This window comes from Panulirus ornatus, chromosome 55 (genome assembly GCF_036320965.1).
Source record: "Panulirus ornatus isolate Po-2019 chromosome 55, ASM3632096v1, whole genome shotgun sequence".
Lineage (NCBI taxonomy): Eukaryota > Metazoa > Arthropoda > Malacostraca > Decapoda > Palinuridae > Panulirus > Panulirus ornatus.
Window position 1 is genome coordinate 12987601 of NC_092278.1, and position 24184 is coordinate 13011784.

Here is a 24184-nt window from a genome sequence, read left to right on the forward strand (position 1 = left end):
GATAGAGGTTGTTTTGGTCGAGGTGGTGCGTAGTGTGAGGGTCCGGGAGAATGGTTTAGTAAACAGAGAAGAGGTAGTGAAAGCTTTGCAGAAGATGAAAGCCGGCAAGGCGGCGGGTGTGGATGGTACTGCAGTGGAATTTATTAAAAAAGGGGTGACTGTGTTGTTGACTCGTTGGTGAGGATATTCAATGTATGTATGGCTCATGGTGAAGTACCTGAAGATTGGCGGAATGCATGCATAGTGCCATTGTACAAAGGCAAAGGGGATAAGAGTGAGTGTTCAAATTACAGAGGGATAAGTTTGTTGAGTATTCCTGGGAAATCATATGGGAAGGTATTGATTGAAAGGGTAAAGGCATGTACAGAGCATCAGATTGGGGAAGAGCAGTGTGGTTTCAGAAGTGGTAGAGGATGTCTGGATCAGGTGTTTGCTTTGAAGAATGTATGCGAGAAATATTTAGAAAAACAAATGGATCTGTAAGTAGCATTTATGGATCTGGAGAAGGCATATGATAATGTTGATAGAGATGCTCTGTGGAAGGTATTACGAGTATATGGTGGGGAAGGCACGTTGATAGGAGCAGTGAAAAGTTTTTATAGAAATGTGAACGAGTAGGAAGAGAGGAAAGTGATTGGTTCTCAGTGAATGTCGGTTTCCGGCAGGGGTGCGTGATATCTACATTGCAGTTTAATTTGTTTATGGCCGGGTTGTTAGGGAGGTGAATGCAACAGTTTTGGAGAGAGGGGCAAATATACAGTCTGTTGTGGATGAGAGGGCTTGGGAAGTGAATTAGTTGTTGTTCGCTGATGATACAGCGCTGGTGGCTGATTCGAGCGAGAAACTGCAGAAGCTGGTGACTGAGTTTGGTAAAGAGTGTAAAAGAAGAAAACTGAGAGTAAATGTGAATGAGAGCAAGGTTATTAGGTTCAGTAGCGTTGAGGGACAAGTCAATTGGGAGGTAAGTTTGAAGGGAGAAAAACTGGTGGAAGTAAAGTGTTTTAGATATCTGGAGTGGATGGAACAATGGAAGCGGAAGTGAGTCACAGGGTGGGGAAGGTGGCGAAGGTTCTGGGAGCGTTGAAGAATGTGTGGAAGGCGAGAACATTATCTCGGAAAGCAAAAATGGGTACGTTTGAAGGAATAGTGGTTCCAACAATGTTATATGGTTGCAAGGCGTGGCTATAGATAGGGTTGTGCGGAGGAGGGTGGATGTGTTGGAAATGAGATGTATGAGGACAGTATGTGGTGTGAGGTGGTTTGATCGAGTAAGTAATGAAAGGGTAAGAGGGATGTGTGGTAATAAAAAGAGTGTGGTTGAGAGAGCAGAAGAGGGTGTGTTCAAATGGTTTGGACACTTGGAGAAAATGGTGAGGAAAGACTGACAAAGAGGATATATGTGTAAGAGGTGGAGGGAAGAAGAAGCGGGAGACCTAATTAGAGGTGGAAGGATAGAGTGAAAAAGATTTTGAGCGACTGGGGCCTGAACATACAGGAGGGTGAAAGGCGTGCAAGGAATAGAGTGAATTGGAACGATGTGGCATACCGGGGTCGACGTGCTGTCAATAGATTGAACCAGGGCATGTGAAGCGCTGGGGTAAATCATGGAAACGTCTGTGGGGCCTGGATGTGGAAAAATGGTGCTGTGGTTTCGGTGCATTATACATGACAGCTAGAGACTGAGTGTGAACGAATGTGGCCTCCTTTGTCTGTTCCTGGCGCTACCTCGCTGGAGGGGAGGATGCTATTTCATGTGCGGTGGGCTGGTGATGGGAATGGATGAAAGCAGCAAGAATGATTATGTACATGTGTATATATATGTATATATCTGTATATGTCTGTGCATATACGTTGAAAGATATATGTATGTATATGTGCGTGTGATGTGTATGTGGGTAGGTTGGGATAACGCGGGAGACGGCAATTAAGTATAATAATATAATATAATATATAACACCTCATAATTCGCCCCCACCCATGACAGTTCATAATTCGCTTCCCATCCACGACTTTATAATTCGCCCTCCATCCATGAAACTTCATAATCTGCCCCACCCATGAAAGTTCATAAATCTTCCCCACCAATGAAAGTTCATGATTCACCCCCTAACTCACTCCATCTCCGTGGCTAAATCCTGGATATGCGCCTGTCTATCAAAAAGGAAAAGGATATTGTCGAGAAATACTCACTGCAGATGTTGTACACACGATTTCGCTCCTCATAACAACAGGAGAGTCACTCGAACACGTACGACAAGAAAAAGATATACAAAAGGCAATTTCGTCATCAACACAGGATATCGTAACACAAGACACAAAGCACCCCCATGTTGGCCTCCACACCCATGTTGGCCTCCACCCCCATGTTGGCCTCCACCTCCATGATGGCCTCCATGTAACAGTTTGCCACTACACAGGAGACAAGCAGATTCTACATGGCTACGATCATACATATGATTCACAGTTCAGGCCATCCCATTGGCTATCCCGGATCAAGTCTCCTCTCGTAACAAGGGTATGATGATAACAGCTGTTCTCCTGAAGTGGAAAACAATTTCTTATGCTAAATATATTTCCTACGTTACTTCTCCGTGCTTCAATGGATACCACAAACATCAGTGAGGAATCAGAGGCACTACCTATGTTCTTCGTTGTCTCATTTATCAAGATGGAAGGCTCGAGGTCCTCCATCACATAATGCCTTCAGTTAGTAACTTTTCTTGAGGGTTCCAACAGGTTTCAAAGAACCGATGAATTTCGTCATCGACACGAGGAGAGTGGATACAAAATCTTTGTAGGCTGGCAAGCAATCTATTCCCTCAGTAGCAAGAAGCATAGTATGTGCTTGCTTCTTACCCTACAAAGATATCTAAGATGGACTTAAAAGCTAAATGTTGATGATAAACACCACGTTTCAACCTAGGTCTTGTTTCAACGCCGTTCTGTGATACGTCTGTCCAGAGGCCAACTATGACGACAACAGAACATACCGGGGTATCACACCTGACTGTAATATACACTGACTTAAGATCGTTAAGTCCAGCAAATGCTTTCAACAAGTGATTCCTGAAAGAAATCTAGATCAGCTTAACATCACTGCACGTTTACATGGCTGGGGCCAACTGGGAGATCGTGTCATATACGCTTGGGGGTGTGTTTCACACCGGATCTTAAAAATCCTTGGCAAAGCTTTATTGTTCATCTAGGTCTGAAGAGCTCTTGGTAGGTGCCGGTACCTCTGGTCCAAATGCAATACCTGTAATTATGTTAGGAGAACAATGCAAACTATGTAGCACATCTCTTAATTAACTGATGTGCAGGAGGTAAGGAAAAAGCTGTAACCTACCTCTCTCTCTCTCTCTCTCTCTCTCTCTCTCTCTCTCTCTCTCTCTCTCTCTCTCTAATCTTAACGCCAGTTTGGCGAAAGCAAGTATTTCTTGAGCTGAAACAACCACACACGAGAGTGACTGTCAGGAACTACAGTTCAGCAAGAGACCACTGCTGTCACTGGTAGGATCAAGTCTGCTTAACATCCACACGTACTGAGGAGTTCTGAACGACTGCACTCGTAACTGAAGGATTACAGGGATATATATATATATATATATATATATATAGAGAGAGAGAGAGAGAGAGAGAGAGAGAGAGAGAGAGAGAGAGAGAGAGAGAGAGAGAGAGAGAGAGAGAGAGAGAGAGAGAGAGAGATGAGATGATCACACTTGTCCATGATGATAGTATGAAGGTGAAATCGCACTTCAGTAGGGATTCATACAATTTCATTTAACAGGTAATTTTTCTGAATATATAGCACGACTTGTCTCGTGGAGACATTCCACCTCATCAGGTGGCAGTACAGAAAGATTACATGTTAAACAAAATTGTATGAACTACTGAAGTGCAATTTCCTCTTCATATATATATATATATATATATATATATATATATATATATATATATATATATATATATATATATATTGGAAAGGATCACAATTTTGCGCGTGATCAAGTATATTCCTATGAGATCACGGGAAAAAGAAACACGATAAGTTCCCAAGTGCACTTTCATGTAATAATCACATCATCAGGGGAAACACAAGAGAGAAATATAACAGTCAGTTGATATACAACGAAGAGACGTAGCTAGGACGCCATTTGGTAAACATGTGATTGTCCAAGACAGACAATCAAGCGTATCATAAACTTATTATATGGACAAGAGGGTGAATTGTTTACAAATCAACAATAAAGTTATCCAATTTGTACAGACCTTCACTAATATTAATAATTCTTTGTATATCTAATAATAGAAGATTCAACGATATTTCTCGTGGGACTGGAGTTAGAGTTAATAACTGAGATGGCATTACTCCAGTCAATACAATGATCATAGTTTTTAACGTAATTAAACAAGGCATTTGATTCTTGTCCGTTATCATACTATATTCAAGTTGCTTAAGTCTAACAGAAAGATCCTTACCTGTCTGCCCAACATAAAACTTATCACAATTTCTACCTGGCACTTTATAGATGCACCCAGGAGAATTTTCTGGTGAGTTCCTAATTAAGATATTCTTTATAGTATTATTGTTGCTGAAGGCAACATTTACATTAAAGGATTTAAGCAACATGGGAAGTAAAGTAAAAGTACTATCAAAAGGGAGAACTAAAAGATCCTTGGTGTCGATAGGATGTTTGGGCTCAACTCTATAAAATGATTTTTTTGCTAACTTAAGGGATTTATCAATGAAAGATCTAGGGTATTTTAACTTAGATCCAATAGAATATATCTTCTCAAACGCATCATCAATATACTCTGGACTGCAAATACGTAATGCCCTAACGAACATAGATTGAAATGATAATTTAGCTCTGTCATGTTGAGAGGAGTAATAATGGATATCTGAGCATACATTGGTAGGTTTTCTGTATATGCTAAACTTAAACTTGTTTCCTTGTCTATGGATCATGCAATCTAAAAATGGTAACATACCATTTTTTTCATTTTCTACAGTAAATCTGATGGGACGTACTAAATTGTTAAGTAAGTGGAGAAGTGTTTGTAAATTTTGCATTTGTTGGCCAAACACAAAGAACATCATCTACATACCTAAACCAAACTGCATCAGAAGATATCCTTTAGTAATTTTGTTTCAAAAAATTCCATATAAAGATTATTTAGTATAGGTGGAAGGGGGTTACCCATTGCCATACCAAATTTTTGAGCATAATAATCTCCAGAGAATTGAAATACACAGTCTTTTATACACAAATGTATCAGTTCAATGAAAATAGACTTTGAAACAGGTAAAAAAATCATCCAGAACATCAAATAAATATTCGAAAAGGTCATCAACTGGAACTTTTGTGAAAAGTGAGGAATTATCAAAGCTAACTAGTTTAAAATCAAAATTAACTTTGATATTGTTAAGCTTGTTAACTAAATCTACATTGTTCATGATATTAGAATTTGATATCTTATCCACTAAAGGACTTAATAGAGAAACTAACCATTTTGACAATATGTGATGGAGCCTACTGAACTCACTATAAGTCTTGCTGGAAAATTTTTTTTACGTGTTTTAAAAAGTCCATACATATATGGCAATGAAGGGGACAAAGATGACAAACTTTTGATAAGCGAACCATTACCTTTCAACAAGTGAAAGTATCTCTGGCCTGACTACTACGCAAGCAAATCAACACTCACTTCCCGGACGACAGTACTTTCACCTGGACCTACTTCGCCTTCTGTACCTGGGGTGAGTAACACATTATTCTTAGGACAGACCCTCAAAATGGTCTTCTGATGTGTTTGCTAATGATGCTGAAATTATGAAATACGAAACATCCGGGACCGCGGAACACTACACAGTGACCTAGAAAAGATACAGCAGCGGGTAAACAAATGGGTTGTTGGAATGTAATACTGGCAGATGGATAGTCGTGACAAGAGGGGGGTCTACAATGACAATTAAATGAGCATCGTACTGGAGGATGCAGACTACAAGGAGCGTGTGTATGTGTGAGAGAGAGAGAAAGAGAGAGAGAGGGATCAAGTAGAAGCCTGTGTCACGCCGAACTTGTGACCAGAGAGATAATTTGGGGACTGTGAGGTTAGCACACTATGTCATGATCAATGTCCACATTGCCCCGAGTTAAGACTTTGAACGGTGAGATGTTTAAGGAAGATACTGATATCATAAATTCGTCCTAAACCGGGATATTGCTGCAATAGCCTAACCCCTTATTTCAAAGGCCACACCGAATTGCTGAAGAGGGTCTAAAAGAATTTAGAGTAGAACCTGATTTGAATGGAACGAGCTACGAAGGGAAAGGGGAGGCCCTTATCTGCCTACACTGGAAGACACGAATGGTAAGTAGACAAAAGATAACTACATACATGACTGTTTTTACAAAACGCTATGACGACGTAACATAGCACAATTCTTGGATACTACAGGAGAAGCTAGAACAACAGGGAACAACTGAGAGTTAGGCAAGGGAGGTGGACAGAAGGGACGCGTGGAAGCATTTCTTCAACAACATTTGTGGATTAGTGGAACAAGCTAAGCAAGTAAAGGTAATGACTACTGGAAAATTCATTGAGAAAATAGAGATACGAGACGAGGCCCCACATGTGTAATCTCCCTCCTCGTATGCACAAATAACACACAGTAAACGCCACACACACACACACACACACACACACCTACTACGCTTTAAGGAATGGCTGGAGTTCAAGTGTCATTCGTGCGGCCCAATACGTAGTGGTATCTGAAGGCAGAACAATGTGACATTTGCTTTTTGCATGACTCGACGATAACGACCAAAAACCAGTTCGTCCCAGGCCAGCCTGGCGAGGCGAGGCTCACGGCTGAGACTCCAGTGGGACCCTCCTCCCTCTTAACTTCAGGATTCTCATTACGTACGACAAACTGCCAAGTAACAGCAGGCCCCCATCGCTGGACTGCATCCAAACCTCATCCACTATCACCACCCACTACAACCTGGACGGCTACTCAGTAATATACAAGGAAAGCACGTTCAAGACAAACAAACTTCAAATGTAAAAAGATCGAACTATTATGAGTGTATAATGTCTCACAAAATTAACGCATCCGCTTAAAAACTCCTCAGACCAATGTCTACACCACTCTTCCTAGAATCGACCGCTCCTTAAGACAACAATCGCCACCAGACAACAAGCCTGGGAAAATGTGGCAAATCAGGTGATGCAGATCCCCACAAGAGCCTCGCTCTGGAGAGGATGTCACAAACTCTGATCTCGAGACAGATCTTCACTGACCAGCAGCTCTAAGACTGGAATCATTACCATCAGGCCTCCTCAGGTGTCCTCAACTTGACGTGCCAACAACGTAAAACAACATCCACAGACCACAGCAAAGACGTGAGGAGGGGCTTGAAATTTCATCAGACTACCTACTACACTTGTCCCACCAGCACCTGGCCCTCGCCAGCAGCGGCCCTGCCCTTCCTGCCCAGGGTCAACACCTCACATAACAACAGCCAGACCACGTCTCGCCTCCGTACCGTAACTCCACATACACGGCGCTGTGCCACACCCACCACTGTGACACACCTACCATTATCTCCAAGACATTCCCTTCACCACACAGAGAGGATTGTGTTCACCCACGCCCCTGCCTTCCCCAGGAGAGATGGCAACGTGCGTCACAAAGAATACCTCTACACTACACAATGATATATGGTCCTCCTCCACACCCTCACCTCACCACCTGGGAGAAACAATTCATAAAAACTCCACCACCAGACAGACACTTGCCAGGTCCAGTCAGCTACATACATAACAGGGTTACATCATTATTAGTCTTCATATATATATATATATATATATATATATATATATATATATATATATATATATATATATATATATATATATTTTTTTTTTTTTTTTTTTTTTTTTGCTTTGTCGCTGTCTCCCGCGTTTGCGAGGTAGCGCAAGGAAACAGACGAAAGAAATGGCCCAACCCCCCCCATACACATGTACATACACACGCCCACACACGCAAATATACATACCTACACAGCTTTCCATGGTTTACCCCGGACGCTTCACATGCCTTGATTCAATCCACTGACAGCACGTCAACCCCTGTATACCACATCGCTCCAATTCACTCTATTCCTTGCCCTCCTTTCACCCTCCTGCATGTTCAGGCCCCGATCACACAAAATCCTTTTCACTCCATCTTTCCACCTCCAATTTGGTCTCCCTCTTCTCCTCGTTCCCTCCACCTCCGACACATATATCCTCTTGGTCAATCTTTCCTCACTCATTCTCTCCATGTGCCCAAACCATTTCAAAACACCCTCTTCTGCTCTCTCAACCACGCTCTTTTTATTTCCACACATCTCTCTTACCCTTACGTTACTTACTCGATCAAACCACCTCACACCACACATTGTCCTCAAACATCTCATTTCCAGCACATCCATCCTCCTGCGCACAACTCTATCCATAGCCCACGCCTCGCAACCATACAACATTGTTGGAACCACTATTCCTTCAAACATACCCATTTTTGCTTTCCGAGATAATGTTCTCGACTTCCACACATTTTTCAAGGCTCCCAGAATTTTCGTCCCCTCCCCCACCCTATGATCCACTTCCGCTTCCATGGTTCCATCCGCTGCCAGATCCACTCCCAGATATCTAAAACACTTCACTTCCTCCAGTTTTTCTCCATTCAAACTTACCTCCCAGTTGACTTGACCCTCAACCCTACTGTACCTAATAACCTTGCTCTTATTCACATTTACTCTTAACTTTCTTCTTTCACACACTTTACCAAACTCAGTCACCAGCTTCTGCAGTTTCTCACATGAATCAACCACCAGCGCTGTATCATCAGCGAACAACAACTGACTCACTTCCCAAGCTCTCTCATCCCCAACAGACTTCATACTTGCCCCTCTTTCCAAAACTCTTGCATTCACCTCCATAAACAAATTAAACAACCATGGAGACATCACACACCCCTGCCGCAAACCTACATTCACTGAGAACCAATCACTTTCCTCTCTTCCTACACGTACACATGCCTTACATCCTCGATAAAAACTTTTCACTGCTTCTAACAACTTGCCTCCCACACCATATATTCTTAATACCTTCCACAGAGCATCTCTATCAACTCTATCATATGCCTTCTCCAGATCCATAAATGCTACATACAAATCCATTTGCTTTTCTAAGTGTTTCTCACATACATTCTTCAAAGCAAGCACCTGATCCACACATCCTCTACCACTTCTGAAACCACACTGCTCTTCCCCAATCTGATGCTCTGTACATGCCTTCACCCTCTCAGTCAATACCCTACCGTATAATTTCCCAGGAATACTCAACAAACTTATACCTCTGTAATTTGAGCACTCACTTTTATCCCCTTTGCCTTTTTACAATGGCACTATGCAAGCATTCCGCCAATCCTCAGGCACCTCACCATGAGTCATACATACATTGAATAACCTTACCAACCAGTCAACAATACAGTCACCCCTTTTTTTTGATAAATTCCACTGCAATACCATCCAAACCTGCTGCCTTGCCGGCTTTCATCTTTCGCAAAGCTTTTACTACCTCCTCTCTGTTTACCAAATCATTTTCCCTAACCCTCTCACTTTGCACACCACCTCGACCAAAACACCCTATATCTGCCACTCTATCATCAAACACATTCAACAAACCTTCAAAATACTCACTCCATCTCATTCTCACATCACCACTACTTGTTATTACCTCCCCATATCTATATATATATATATATATATATATATATATATATATATATATATATATATATTTTCCCTAACCCTCTCACTTTGCACACCACCTCGACCAAAACACCCTATATCTGCCACTCTATCATCAAACACATTCAACAAACCTTCAAAATACTCACTCCATCTCATTCTCACATCACCACTACTTGTTATTACCTCCCCATATCTATCTATATATATATATATATATATATATATATATATATATATATATATATATATATATATATATATATATATATATATTCCTATGAATTTGAGAAGATATATTCTATTGGATCTAAGTTAAGGTACCCTAAATATTTCATTGATAAATCCCGTAAGTTAGCAAAGAAATCGTTTTATAGGGTTGCGCCCAAACCTCCCATTGACACGTAAAATCTTTTAGTTTTCACTATCGATAACGATTTTACTTCACTTCCCATGTTGCTTAAATCTTTTAATGCAAATGCTGCCTTCAGCAACAATAATACTATAAAGAACATCTTAATAAGGAACTTATCAGAAGGTTCTCCTAGATGCATACATAAAGTGCCATGTAGAAATTGTATGGTATGGATCTTTCTGTTAGACTTAAGCAACATAAATATAGTATAAGAACAGGACAAGAACAGACGCACATAGCTATCAGCTGGCTATGTGCGTCTGTTCGGAAACAACCGATAGACCCCGTTGTTCACCATTGTGAGACGAAGGGTATTCGAGTACTTAGTATTTCGAATAGTTGTTTCCTATTATACAGTCCCATAGCCTAGCGGTTAGCATGCCTGCCTCTTGCACAGGGGTCCCGGGTTCGATCCTGGCTGTTGGAGGTTTGTATGTTCTATGAAGGTGCGCGTTCATATGTACTTTATTCGTATATATATATATATATATATATATATATATATATATATATATATATATATATATTTCATTTATCTATTTTGCTTTGTCGCTGTCTCCCGCGTTAGCGAGGTAGCGCAAGGAAACAGACGGAAGAATGGCCCAACCCACCCACATACACATGTATATACCTACACGTCTACACACGCAAATATACATACCCATACATCTCAACGCATACATATGTATATATACACACAGACTTATACATATATACACATGTACATAATACATACTGTCTGCCTTTATTCATTCCCATCGCCACCTCGCCACACATGAAATAACAACCCCCTTCCCCCTCGTGTGCGCGAGGTAGCGCTAGGAAAAGACAACAAAGGCCACATTCGTTCACACTCAGTCTCTAGCTGTCGTGTAATAATGCACCGAAACCACAGCTCCCTTTCCACATCCAGGCCTCACAGAACTTTCCATGGTTTACCCCGGACGCTTCACATGCCCTGGTTCAATCCATTGACAGCATGTCGACCCGCGGTATACCACATCGTTCCAATTCACTCTATTCCTTGCACGCCTTTCACTCTCCTGCATGTTCAGGCCCCGATCACTCAAAATCTTTTTCACTCCAGCTTTCTACCTTCAATTTGGTCTCCCACTTCTCGTCGTTCCCTCCACCTCTGACACATATATCCTCTTGGTCAATCTTTCCTCACTCATTCTCTCCATGTGACCAAACCATTTCAAAACACCCTCTTCTGTTCTCTCAACCACACTCTTTTTATTACCACACATCTCTCTTACCTTATCATTACTTACTCGATCAAACCACCTCACACCACATTTTGCCCTCAAAATATTTATAAAACACCCAGCAGGAAGAAGAGCCATGATCACCCGCGCCCTACGTCATGAGGGAACATCGTGGCCAACATACTTGACCAACCAGTAAGCCACCCCGGTATCACTGTAGGTCAAGCCATCCGGTAACCCACTCCGGTATCTACACGTCAGCGTGCCAGGTTATCTGGTCACCCACCCCGGTATCACTGTAGGTCAAGCCACCCAGTAACCCAACCCGGTATCGCTGTACTTCAAGCCATCCGGTAACCCACCCCGGTATCACGGTACGTCAAGCCATCCAGTAACCCACCCCGGTATCACTGTAGGTCAAGCCAACCAGTAACCCACCCCGGTATCACGGTACGTCATGCCACCCGGTAACCTACCTCAAGAGTGTAGGTCAAGAAATGCATCATACATCTGTCTGCACAAGATGTATACCGGGTACAGAAGGAGGAATTCGCCACGTCCACACCTTCGGCCTTGTACCGGGATGCAAACCCCCCCCCCACCACCCTCCCACCACCATCCCCGGTTCCTGCCTCCAGCCAGCGTCAAGGTCACCGCCTGGCTATAATAAACTACCTCCAGCTTCCACATATGACGATGGGGGACATCCGTGTTCAGGTGGTCTGTACCTGTGTGTCAGCCGAGGAGAAGCCCCGTCCTCACACACACACACACACACACACTCCCTGCTCGGGTGGACGCACTCCCAACCAGGGATCACACCAATCCGGGACTCCCATTTCTTGACGAAGACCCTCGTTGACAGACCGCCACAATGACATCCCTGAAGTTAAGTTGTCAGCTTAGCGTCTATGCCGTTTTCCACGTAGACGATAACTTCCTGGCTGGATGGGTAGGTAGGTAGTGATCCCAACGGCCCACATCCCCAAACGGATCATCTCCCATCCAACACCCAGCCAGCGAGGACTTGCTACAGCCGACACGAACTGCACTCACGTCTTTACCCACCAGTGATAATGATGTCCACCCGGACAGAAATAGTCCTGGACAACACTACACTGCTCACGAGACATTATTGTCCACTCTCGTCACGTCTTGAATCAGCTTCAACCAGGGTTTTCCAGTTGTTCACAATCAATAACATCGATACTACACGATCCTCTCGGGACGTCTGCGATGATGGACCTTACTGCAACTCCTGGCTCAGTATTCCTTACATGGCTTCCAGGCGTGTGGCATGAGGGAGGGCAAGATGTTACGACTCGTGACATACCGGTACACGGCAGGCAACAGTATGTTTACTGCACTGGTCACCGCGGGGAATATGGCCCACCGTCACCCACCACAAAGAGCCTCCTGCCACATGACCGTTCGCGAAACAATTTCGCGTCCCTGTCGTGCACACAGACAGGAGACGGCATCGTGCAACAAATTATACAAAATAAAAAGAATCAACAAAAACTTGTTCTTTGTTCAGTAGTTTACAACCTCATACCACACATCTTGCTTCTGCATCCCGGAACCGGCAGTTTGTGCGTCCCAGTTATGATGTCTGTTCCTCTCTCTCTACACACACAGATAACCCCAGGAACTCTTTACTTTCTGAAGTCTTCCCTCTCACCTACGACCAACCCGTTTTCTAAACAGGCCAATTACCACTTCCTCCAAAACTCTCAGGTGGTTTCCTCTTTTGTCTCCACTTCTCTATCTTTCCAGGTGTTGTTAACATCTCATTTCCAGGCCTGGCCTCGAAGAGAATCACTGTCCGCGACGGGAGCCAACCACATCAAAAATACGTACCTGCTGCCACAAGGTCCTCCTTCACCAGCGTGAAATAATATACAAATCCTGCGTCATCAACCAATAATTCCTCCTCCAAGTCTTGAAGTAAGAAGCACAAAATTATTCGACGTATTCATCACCTGCCGTGAGTAAACACCTGGCCGAGTCTAAACACGGCCCAGCATCATCCCAGAGGTACGCGCGTCTCACGCACTTCACACACACACACACACACAGACGCTACCAGTGTCAGCCAGTCATCACATCCTCCCTCAGGAAGATCGTCAGAAGTCGTCAGACATCGTCAGCTACACATACCGTCCCGGTGAAGACCGTCGTAACCCCGGACTGTTAAGAGGGCTTTTAAACCAGTGTCCCGACTAGCCAAGTTTACTTTGAAGGAAATTAGAAAACACGGTTTGGGTGGTGACATACCTTCGAAAGTGAGTGACTGGACGTGAACAAAGTGTACAGATCAACAGACAAGCCTCTGAATGGTTAGATGAAGCAAGTGGTGTGCCACAGGGATGCGTCTCTTTCTCATATACAGGATTCACTGTAAGATCTCTAAATTCCCGGAGGATACTGACTTGGGAAATCCATGTACAACAGAAACTGAACGCCTGCAGCTTCAGACTAACATAAAGAACTGATGGACTAGGCTGACAGTGGCAAATGATATTCACTAGTGATAAATTCACAGTTTAACATATCGGCAGTAGAAATGACAAGCCAAGCTACAGTATGGATTTTGTTGAGCGACAGAAGCTCGATGGGGAAAAATGACTTGGGTGCAATATTCTCTGGCGACCTGAAGCCACGTGAACTGTGCAGAGAAAATAGTAAAACGGAACGAAAACGGGACGAATCAAATTCTTGAATTAATAGGAAGCACCTTCGAATTCAAGCCTCGGGAAATCATCTTCACTCTTTGCAACTCACTGATGCGTCTCCATCTTGAGCACTGTGTTGAGGAAAGACATGAACAGAATGGAAAAAGTCCAGCCTCGAGCTACCAAGATGATTCCCAACCAGAGAAACAAATCCTGTGAGAACCGACTAAACGAATTAAATCTATATAGCTTTAAAAAGAGAAGGTTGAGAAGTGATCTAACACAGGTGTTCAAAATCATTAAAGGCTTCGATTATCTCGATCTACGAGCTTCTTAAGGAGAGATGTGTTCGAGTTCACTAATAGTTAGGGAAATACACTCGTGAACCAACGTTCTGCCTCGAATAACACGAGAAACTCTTTCCTCAACAGGGCTGTTAACATCCGGAATGATTTACCAAATATTGCAGTTGAAAGCAGTACCATAGATATGTTTGAGCATCATAAACTTGAAAAATATTTCGTTTCAAACCCATGACGTGAGAGTAGTTGCACCTCCTTAGCTACAAGAACAATGTACAGGTTTTCCTCTTTAAAAGAATCTGTTCGACTTTCTATTCCCACCTAATTCATCCAAAAGTTTCTGTTCTCCTCCACTATCACAAACAGCCTCGCTAGGTCCCTGTCGTCTGCTGCTGTTTAAATTCAGTTGTATCAGCTAAACTGTATCGTCCTGAATGTCGACAGATGGGCCCAGTGAAGACAAAGCGCGCCCTCTGTATAGTGCAGAGGTAATCACACACACACACACACACACACACACACACACACACACACACTGAAACAATGGTCGACTGACGCAACAACACTCGAGTGAGATCTGAAAATGAAGAATCAAGCCGATAATGTCTACCACAGACACATGGACCATCACTGTCCTTCCTTCACACCTCACGTGGAGATGTTTTCACGAGACATTACCGACCGTATCCTGAACAATGGGGGACGGGGGACTGGCTCTCTTAATGAAAGACAACCCAAGATTCTAAGAACTATCGCTGGACGACCCCATCAAGCAGGATATTACTGGGAAGAAGTGACACAGGAAAGATAACGATAATGGTAACGTTAACCTACAATTATTAACGAATGATCCAGTGTAATTGAAGAATGAAAACAAGCTACAGTCGGGACGGGGAACGAAGCAGAGACATTCAGTCTTCACGGATGATAAAGTCTTGATAATGGGCGAGTGTTCTGAGCTACAAAGAAATGTGTTGGAGAATCTACATCCGCATGGAGACAGAACCATGATGATATATCACTCAAGTGTATACAGCAGACCACCGAGCAGAAAAAAAAAAATGAACTGATAAAATGATACGAATGCAACTTTTTTGTTTTCAGAGTGGAAGTGTGAATGATGATAGTCATACACAAACTGATGATGCAGGTTTTTGAATATGAAGCCTTAAGAGGTCATTTATACGCCAACGGGTGATGCAAGATTTTCAAGATGTTGCAGAGGACACTCACTACATGGGGGTTCAGAGAAGACGACGGGAAGAGTTGGATATTTGCTTCAAGACCACAGACTGGGAGCTGGAGGTCTATGACAAGAGAACATACCAGTGCTGTGAAAGGTGCTGTGAAGTCTATAAAGAGAGGGTCAGAGCTCTGGTGCCTCTGGCTGTCACTGGGTAAGAAATGACGGCAAACAGAGAGAGATATAGATCTTAAAAGAGAGAGATCTAGTTCTTAAAAGACCTCAAAAAGCAGAAGACTCGAGATATGTGCTAGGGAGGAGAGACACGTCACAGTAGCCAGCTAGCTTCTCAAAGATAGAAAACGACAAGAAACAAGTACTACAATATAAAGAGGGAGGAACAGAGAAACATTCAAAAATACCGTGGACAACACAAAAGGATAATCCAACACTTTTCCTTACATTCACCAGGAGTGAATTATCGATCAGAGAGAAGCTGAATCAGAATGAGAAATTCAAAGGGAAGAGTTACAGAGAATTATGTTCAAATACGCGAGGAGATGAACACTAAATGTGGGATAGTTTTCACAATGAAGGCCACTGTAGCCACAACACTTGCTAGGACATAGTTCATGTGAATATTCCGCCTCGATCTCTTTCAACTGAATATACAGTGGATGGGAAGGAAAGCTCAGAAAACATTTATATACCCGGGAAAGACATAACCAGGTCATGAGAAAGCCCGCACCCATCACCCACATGAAATCTCTCCATATTTCATGGAGGAAAGTTCAAATACCCTCAAAACACCGCTCCGACTGTTTGCACAGTATGTCGCTTGGGCAAGGAATATTGCCATGGGAGCAGGTAACGACACATGATGTGATTGCCTTTAAGGGAGGAGATAAGAGAAATTGCACTGAACAACAGACGCAATCACTCTAACATCTGTGGTCTGTACAACACTGGAAAAGATAATCAGAGAGCACATGCATGACAACAAGCACAGGAGAACTACCTAAGTGAGAGGTAACAAGGATTCAGGGGAAAGCAAGTCGTATGCAACAACTTTTTTTTCTTTTTTATGATAGCTGAGACAGCACAGGCAGCTGAGACCTTAATTAAGACCATCCCATATATATGTATATATGTATTTTGAAGGTTTGTTGAATGTGTTTGACGACAGAGTGGCAGATATAGGGTGTTTTGGTCGAGGTGGTGTGCAAAGTGAGAGGGTTAGGGAAAATGATTTGGTAAAGAGAGAAGAGGTAGTAAAAGCTTTGCGGAAGATGAAAGCCGGCAAGGCAGCAGGTTTGGATGGTATTGCAGTGAAATTTATTAAAAAAGGGGGTGACTGTATTATTGACTGGTTGGTAAGGTTATTTAATGTATGTATGACTCATGGTGAGGTGCCGGAGGATTGGCGGAATGTGTGCATAGTGCCATTGTACAAAGGCAAAGGGGATAAGAGTGAGTGCTCAAATTACAGAGGTATAAGTTTGTTGAGTATTCCTGGTAAATTATATGGGAGGGTATTGATTGAGAGGGTGAAGGCATGTACAGAGCATCAGATTGGGGAAGAGCAGTGTGGTTTCAGAAGTGGTAGAGGATGTGTGGATCAGGTGTTTGCTTTGAAGAATGTATGTGAGAAATACTTAGAAAAGCAAATGGATTTGTATGTAGCATTTATGGATCTGGAGAAGGCATATGATAGAGTTGATAGAGATGCTCTGTGGAAGGTATTAAGAATATATGGTGTGGGAGGCAAGTTGTTAGAAGCAGTGAAAAGTTTTTATCGAGGATGTAAGGCATGTGTACGTGCAGGAAGAGAGGGAAGTGATTGGTTCTCAGTGAATGCAGGTTTGCGGCAGGGGTGTGTGATGTCTCCATGGTTGTTTAATTTGTTTATGGATGGGGATGTTAGGGAGGTGAATGCAAGAGTTTTGGAGAGAGGGGCAAGTATGAAGTCTGTTGGGGATGAGAGAGCTTGGGAGGTGAGTCAGTTGTTGTTCGCTGATGATACAGCGCTGGTGGCTGATTCATGTGAGAAACTGCAGAAGCTGGTGAGTGAGTTTGGTAAAGTGTGTGAAAGAAGAAAGTTAAGAGTAAATGTGAATAAGAGCAAGGTAATTAGGTACAGTAGGGTTGAGGGTCAAGTCAATTGGGAGGTAAGTTTGAATGGAGAAAAACTGGAGGAAGTAAAGTGTTTTAGATATCTGGGAGTGGATCTGGCAGCGGATGGAACCATGGAAGTGGAAGTGGATCATAGGGTGGGGGAGGGGGCGAAAATCCTGGGAATCTTGAAGAATGTGTGGAAGTCGAGAACATTATCTCGGAAAGCAAAAATGGGTATGTTTGAAGGAATAGTGGTTCCAACAATGTTGTATGGTTGCGAGGCGTGGGCTATGGATAGAGTTGTGCGCAGGAGGATGGATGTGCTGGAAATGAGATGTTTGAGGACAATGTGTGGTGTGAGGTGGTTTGATCGAGTGAGTAACGTAAGGGTAAGAGAGATGTGTGGAAATAAAAAGAGCGTGGTTGAGAGAGCAGAAGAGGGTGTTTTGAAATGGTTTGGGCACATGGAGAGAATGAGTGAGGAAAGATTGACCAAGAGGATATATGTGTCGGAGGTGGAGGGAACGAGGAGAAGTGGGAGACCAAATTGGAGGTGGAAAGATGGAGTGAAAAAGATTTTGTGTGATCGGGGCCTGAACATGCAGGGGGGTGAAAGGAGGGCAAGGAATAGAGTGAACTGGATCGATGTGGTATACCGGGGTTGACGTGCTGTCAGTGGATTGAATCAGGGCATGTGAAGCGTCTGGGGTAAACCATGGAAAGCTGTGTAGGTATGTATATTTGCGTGTGTGGACGTATGTATATACATGTGTATGGGGTGGTTTGGGCCATTTCTTTCGTCTGTTTCCTTGCGCTACCTCGCAAACGCGGGAGACAGCGACAAAGCAAAAAAAAAAAATATATATATATATATATATATATATACATCATACAAACCTCTAACAGCGCGTTCCTATGCACTTTGTTCGTATATATATATATATATATATATATATATATATATATATATATATATATATATATATATATATTTTTTTTTTTTTTTTTTTTTTTTTTTTCAAACTATTCGCCATTTCCCGCATTAGCGAGGTAGCGTTAAGAACAGAGGACTGGGCCTTTTTCGGAATATCCTCACCTGGCCCCCTCTGTTCCTTCTTTTGGAAAATTAAAAAAAAACGAGAGGGGAGGATTTCCAGCCCCCCGCTCCCTCCCCTTTTAGTCGCCTTCTACGACACGCAGGGAATACGTGGGAAGTATTCTTAATCCCCTATCCCCAGGGATAATATATATATATATATATATATATATATATATATATATAACATACAAACCTCCAACAACCAGGATCGAACCCGGGACCCCTGCGCAGTAGGCGGGAGCGCTACCGCTAGGCTATGATCGCCTCTATAGGAAAATGACTATTCGAATACTATGTACTCGAATACCCTTCGTCTCACGTTGGTGAGCAACAAGGTCTACAACGGTCATTTCCCAACAGGCGCACATAGCTAGCAGATAGCATTCTACCGAAACCTAATTGTATAACGCGGAGGTATATGAATATGACCGAAGTGCATATGAACGCGCACTTTCATTGAACATACAAACCTCTAACAGCCAGAATCGTACCCGGGAACCCAGCGTAAAAGGTGGAAGCGCTACCGCTAGGCGATGATCGCCCCTATGATCGCGTTGTTTAGTTAGATTCGGTAAAATGCTATCTGCTGGCTGATGGGAAAATGACCGGTGTAGACCCCGTTGCTCACCAACGTAAGACGAAGGGTACATAGTATTCGAATAGATATTTCCCTATAGAGGCGATCATAGCCTAGCGGTAGCGCTCCTGCCTGTTACGCAGGGGTTCCGGGTTCGATTCTGGCTGTTGGAGGTTTGTATGTTCTATGAAAGTGCGCGTTCATATGCACTTCGTTCATATATATATATATATATATATATATATATATATATATATATATATATATATATATATATTTTATACTCTGTCGCTGTCTCCCGCGTCTGCGAGGTAGCGCAAGGAAACAGACGAAAGAAATGGCCCAACCCCCCCCCATACACATGTATATACATACGTCCACACACGCAAATATACATACCTACACAGCTTTCCATGGTTTACCCCAGACGCTTCACATGCCCCGATTCAATCCACTGAAAGCACGTCAACCCCGGTATACCACATCGCTCCAATTCACTCTATTCCTTGCCCTCCTTTCACCCTCCTGCATGTTCAGGCCCCGATCACACAAAATCTTTTTCACTCCATCTTTCCACCTCCAATTTGGTCTCCCTCTTCTCCTCGTTCCCTCCACCTCCGACACATATATCCTCTTGGTCAATCTTTCCTCACTCATTCTCTCCATGTGCCCAAACCACTTCAAAACACCCTCTTCTGCTCTCTCAACCACGTTCTTTTTATTTCCACACATCTCTCTTACCCTTACGTTACTCACTCGATCAAACCACCTCACACCACACATTGTCCTCAAACATCTCATTTCCAGCACATCCATCCTCCTGCGCACAACTCTATCCATAGCCCACGCCTCGCAACCATACAACATTGTTGGAACCACTATTCCTTCAAACATACCCATTTTTGCTTTCCGAGATAATGTTCTCGACTTCCACACATTCTTCAAGGCCCCCAGAATTTTCGCCCCCTCCCCCACCCTATGATTCACTTCCGCTTCCATGGTTCCATCCGCTGCCAGATCCACTCCCAGATATCTAAAACACTTCACTTCCTCCAGTTTTTCTCCATTCAAACTCACCTCCCAATTGACTTGACCCTCAACCCTACTGTACCTAATAACCTTGCTCTTATTCACATTTACTCTTAACTTTCTTCTTCCACACACTTTACCAAACTCAGTCACCAGCTTCTGCAGTTTCTCACATGAATCAGCCACCAGCGCTGTATCATCAGCGAACAACAACTGACTCACTTCCCAAGCTCTCTCATCCCCAACAGACTTCATACTTGCCCCTCTTTCCAAAACTCTTGCATTTACCTCCCTAACAACCCCATCCATAAACAAATTAAACAACCATGGAGACATCACACATCCCTGCCGCAAACCTACATTCACTGAGAACCAATCACTTTCTTCCTACACGTACACATGCCTTACATCCTCGATAAAAACTTTTCACTGCTTCTAAAAACTTTCCTCTCACACCATATATTCTTAATACTTTCCACAGAGCATCTCTATCAATTCTATCATATGCCTTCTCCAGATCCATAAATGCTACATACAAATCCATTTGCTTTTCTAAGTATTTCTCACATACATTCTTCAAAGCAAACACCTGATCCACACATCCTCTACCACTTCTGAAACCACACTGCTCTTCCCCAATCTGATGCTCTGTACATGCCTTCACCCTCTCAATCAATACCATCCCATATAATTTACCAGGAATACTCAACAAACTTATACCTCTGTAATTTGAGCACTCACTCTTATCCCCTTTGCCTTTGTACAATGGCACTATGCACGCATTCCGCCAATCCTCCGGCACCTCACCATGAGTCATACATACATTAAATAACCTTACCAACCAATCAACAATACAGTCACCCCCTATATATATATATATATATATATATATATATATATATATATATATATATATATATGCCCTAACCTGTGCCAGGTGCCCATTTTATCAACCAGCCCCTAGGGGTGGATGAATAGCTGGGTTGACTGTGGATAGACTACCGCAAGCAAGATTCGAACCTATGACCTCGACCCTGGACATCCATTGTAGACAAAAAAAAATTAATGGCTGCTAAAGGAGCTACGGTATATCTCTAAGCAGGAACATGGGGGACTCCTTCACAGGATAGAGTACCTTGCTGGAAGGGGACAAAGGACAAGTCAGAGGAACATTCACGAAGCAGGAGGTAGTCACATGTGGAACACTGCAGGGCTTCGTCCTGAGACCACTGTTCTTCTTGGACTGCGGAAATGGCCAGCCTGAAGGACTGGAGTCATGACTGACTATGCTCTCCGATGATGACAAGGTTCATGGGAGAGGTAAAGAAGGACGAGGGTTGGCATCAGTATACAAGGACATCCAGGGAAATTCGAAAGGTGATTTGATATATGGTTAATGAAATTCAACCTCGGTAGAGGGCAAAGGAATGAAGATGGGACAGTGAATGAAGGCCTTCGTAAAATTAATTTCCTGCTGGAAAGAAGATGCAGGAGTCTGTGTGAGAGAACTTGCAAGTTTACCTCAAAACAACGTAACACGAGCATTGTATAAGAGCCAAACTGCCTGCTTGAAAATATCAAAATAACGTTAACGTATATATATATATATATATATATATATATATATATATATATATATATATATATATATATATATATCCAATCATAGACTAAAGTCCACATCAAGGTCTGGCCTTAACTGAAAGAGACAAAGGAAAGTATTTACGAATTTTGGAAGAAGTGAAAACCCTCTTTTAAAATGCGATATGTCATAGTTATTGGGAAAAACATGAGAGGGTAGAGAGATATAAAGCCTCGAGGTGAAGGGAAAGAAGCAGTTATTATAAGGGCCTATCCACCCTTGCACCGTCAACGGTCACACCAATACTGTAACGCAGCAGCTGTATTGTGGGGGCACACAAGCAGCCACCTCTCGGGGAAAAAAAGAAAAAAAGTAATATCTACAGAAGAAGGAAAATGAACCAACACTCCGGCGTAAGGGTAAGCGGGTAAAGATCTGAAGTTACCCTGGGAAAGGTTACAAGTCGGACTGATTTCGACTCTGACAAGTATGGAGGAAGACTTAAAGCAATCCCACACGGACTTTGAAATGAACACTATGACTTCTGTTGTCTCCGGATGGTTGGTAAGTGTAAATGCAAAATGCATCCGTCTTTCCTAATTATCAGGGTCACCGATCTTTAATAATTACCCTCGAAATAAGAGATAAAGAAGAAACATTATATAAATGAAAACAGTGTCCTTTACAATGAATACTTTGTGCTACACACATTGAAAAATATACATTAGTACAGCAGGACTACTCATGTAAGGCAAGGCAGAGGAACATATATCAACATCCCTCGTCCGTTGGGTGTACATGGATACGTTTGGCGAGCTATACACATCGTACATCTGAACCAAAACTTAAATATACTCCATAAGTCTGGTCACCGTACTAAGTGAAGCACTAAGAGCTAAATGAAAGGGTCCAGAGAAGAGCAATCAAGATGTACCTGATTATAGGGAGTTGAGCCACAGAGCGAGACCGCCTGAGTTACCCATCAGGAAAGAGAAAAGATTACAGGGTGAACTGATCATCTCCTTCAAGGATCTAAACCAGATGGATGACATCGACCGTCAGCATTTCTTTATGGGAGATGCCGTGACACAGAGCTCCCAGAGGACACGGCAAGAAACCTGCTAAGAAATGATGTTGTTACATGAAGCACTACCTCAGTAACAGCGGAGGTGGATGACACAATGGTGAGGGCTGGCAGCAGACTGAGGCATGTGAAGACGACTGATGATGAAGGACGTTCACGAGCCGTTGGCCTACCAAGAGCGTTGCTGTGTACACAAACAGGGGATAACTAACTAACCACCCTCGTTATAGAAGTGTAATTGTTCATCATTATCCTTAATCACCATTACGTTACTCTACCCGCGTCACGCTGACTGTCACACTGGCTGATGACAAACATTACCTTCCCCTTCCAGCTTTCAACCTAAGAGTGTTATTAAATATAATTGGAGGGATAACGATCCTGCTGGCCTAAGTGCCTCGTTACACCCCCCAGGACCTCCACTTCTATCCAATTAACTAAACCAAACGATGGAAAACAGATACTAAAATATACATGTGTTTCTCTTTATTATACAAGCAATTGCACTTTCTACTGTAACTGAATCACCGCGACTCATAACACAGTCATCACCACACACCTCACCACTCTACCCTCACTACACACCTCACCACACTACTCTCACTACACACCTCACCACACTACTCTCACCACACACCTCACCACTCTACCCTCACTACACACCTCACCACTCTACCCTCACCACACACCTCACCACACTACTCTCACCACACACCTCACCACACTACCCTCACCACACACCTCACCACACTACTCTCACCACACTACCCTCACCACACTACCCTCACCACACACCTCACCACACTACTCTCACCACACTACCCTCACCACACTACCCTCACCACACACCTCACCACACTACCCTCACTACACACCTCACCACACTACCCTCACCACACACCTCACCACACTACCCTCACCACACACCTCACCACACTACTCTCACCACACACCTCACCACACTACCCTCACTACACACCTCACCACTCTACCCTCACCACACACCTCACCACACTACCCTCACCACACACCTCACCACACTACTCTCACCACACACCTCACCACACTACCCTCACCACACACCTCACCACACTACTCTCACCACACACCTC

The 24184-nt window shown here is 43.2% G+C and overlaps 1 protein-coding gene across 3 annotated transcripts in view; it reads right to left on the reverse strand.

Moving 5' to 3' along the window:
• Positions 1–24184, reverse strand: part of LOC139765460 (uncharacterized) — a 244742-nt gene that overhangs the window by 90619 nt on the left and 129939 nt on the right. The window contains exon 3 of one of the 3 annotated variants that reach the window (XM_071692830.1): positions 5710–5756. The exons of the other annotated variants lie outside the window; for them this stretch is intronic. The gene's annotated coding sequence lies outside the window, so the exon portion shown is untranslated. The remainder of the gene's footprint in view (positions 1–5709; positions 5757–24184) is intronic. 3 annotated transcript variants of the gene reach the window in all.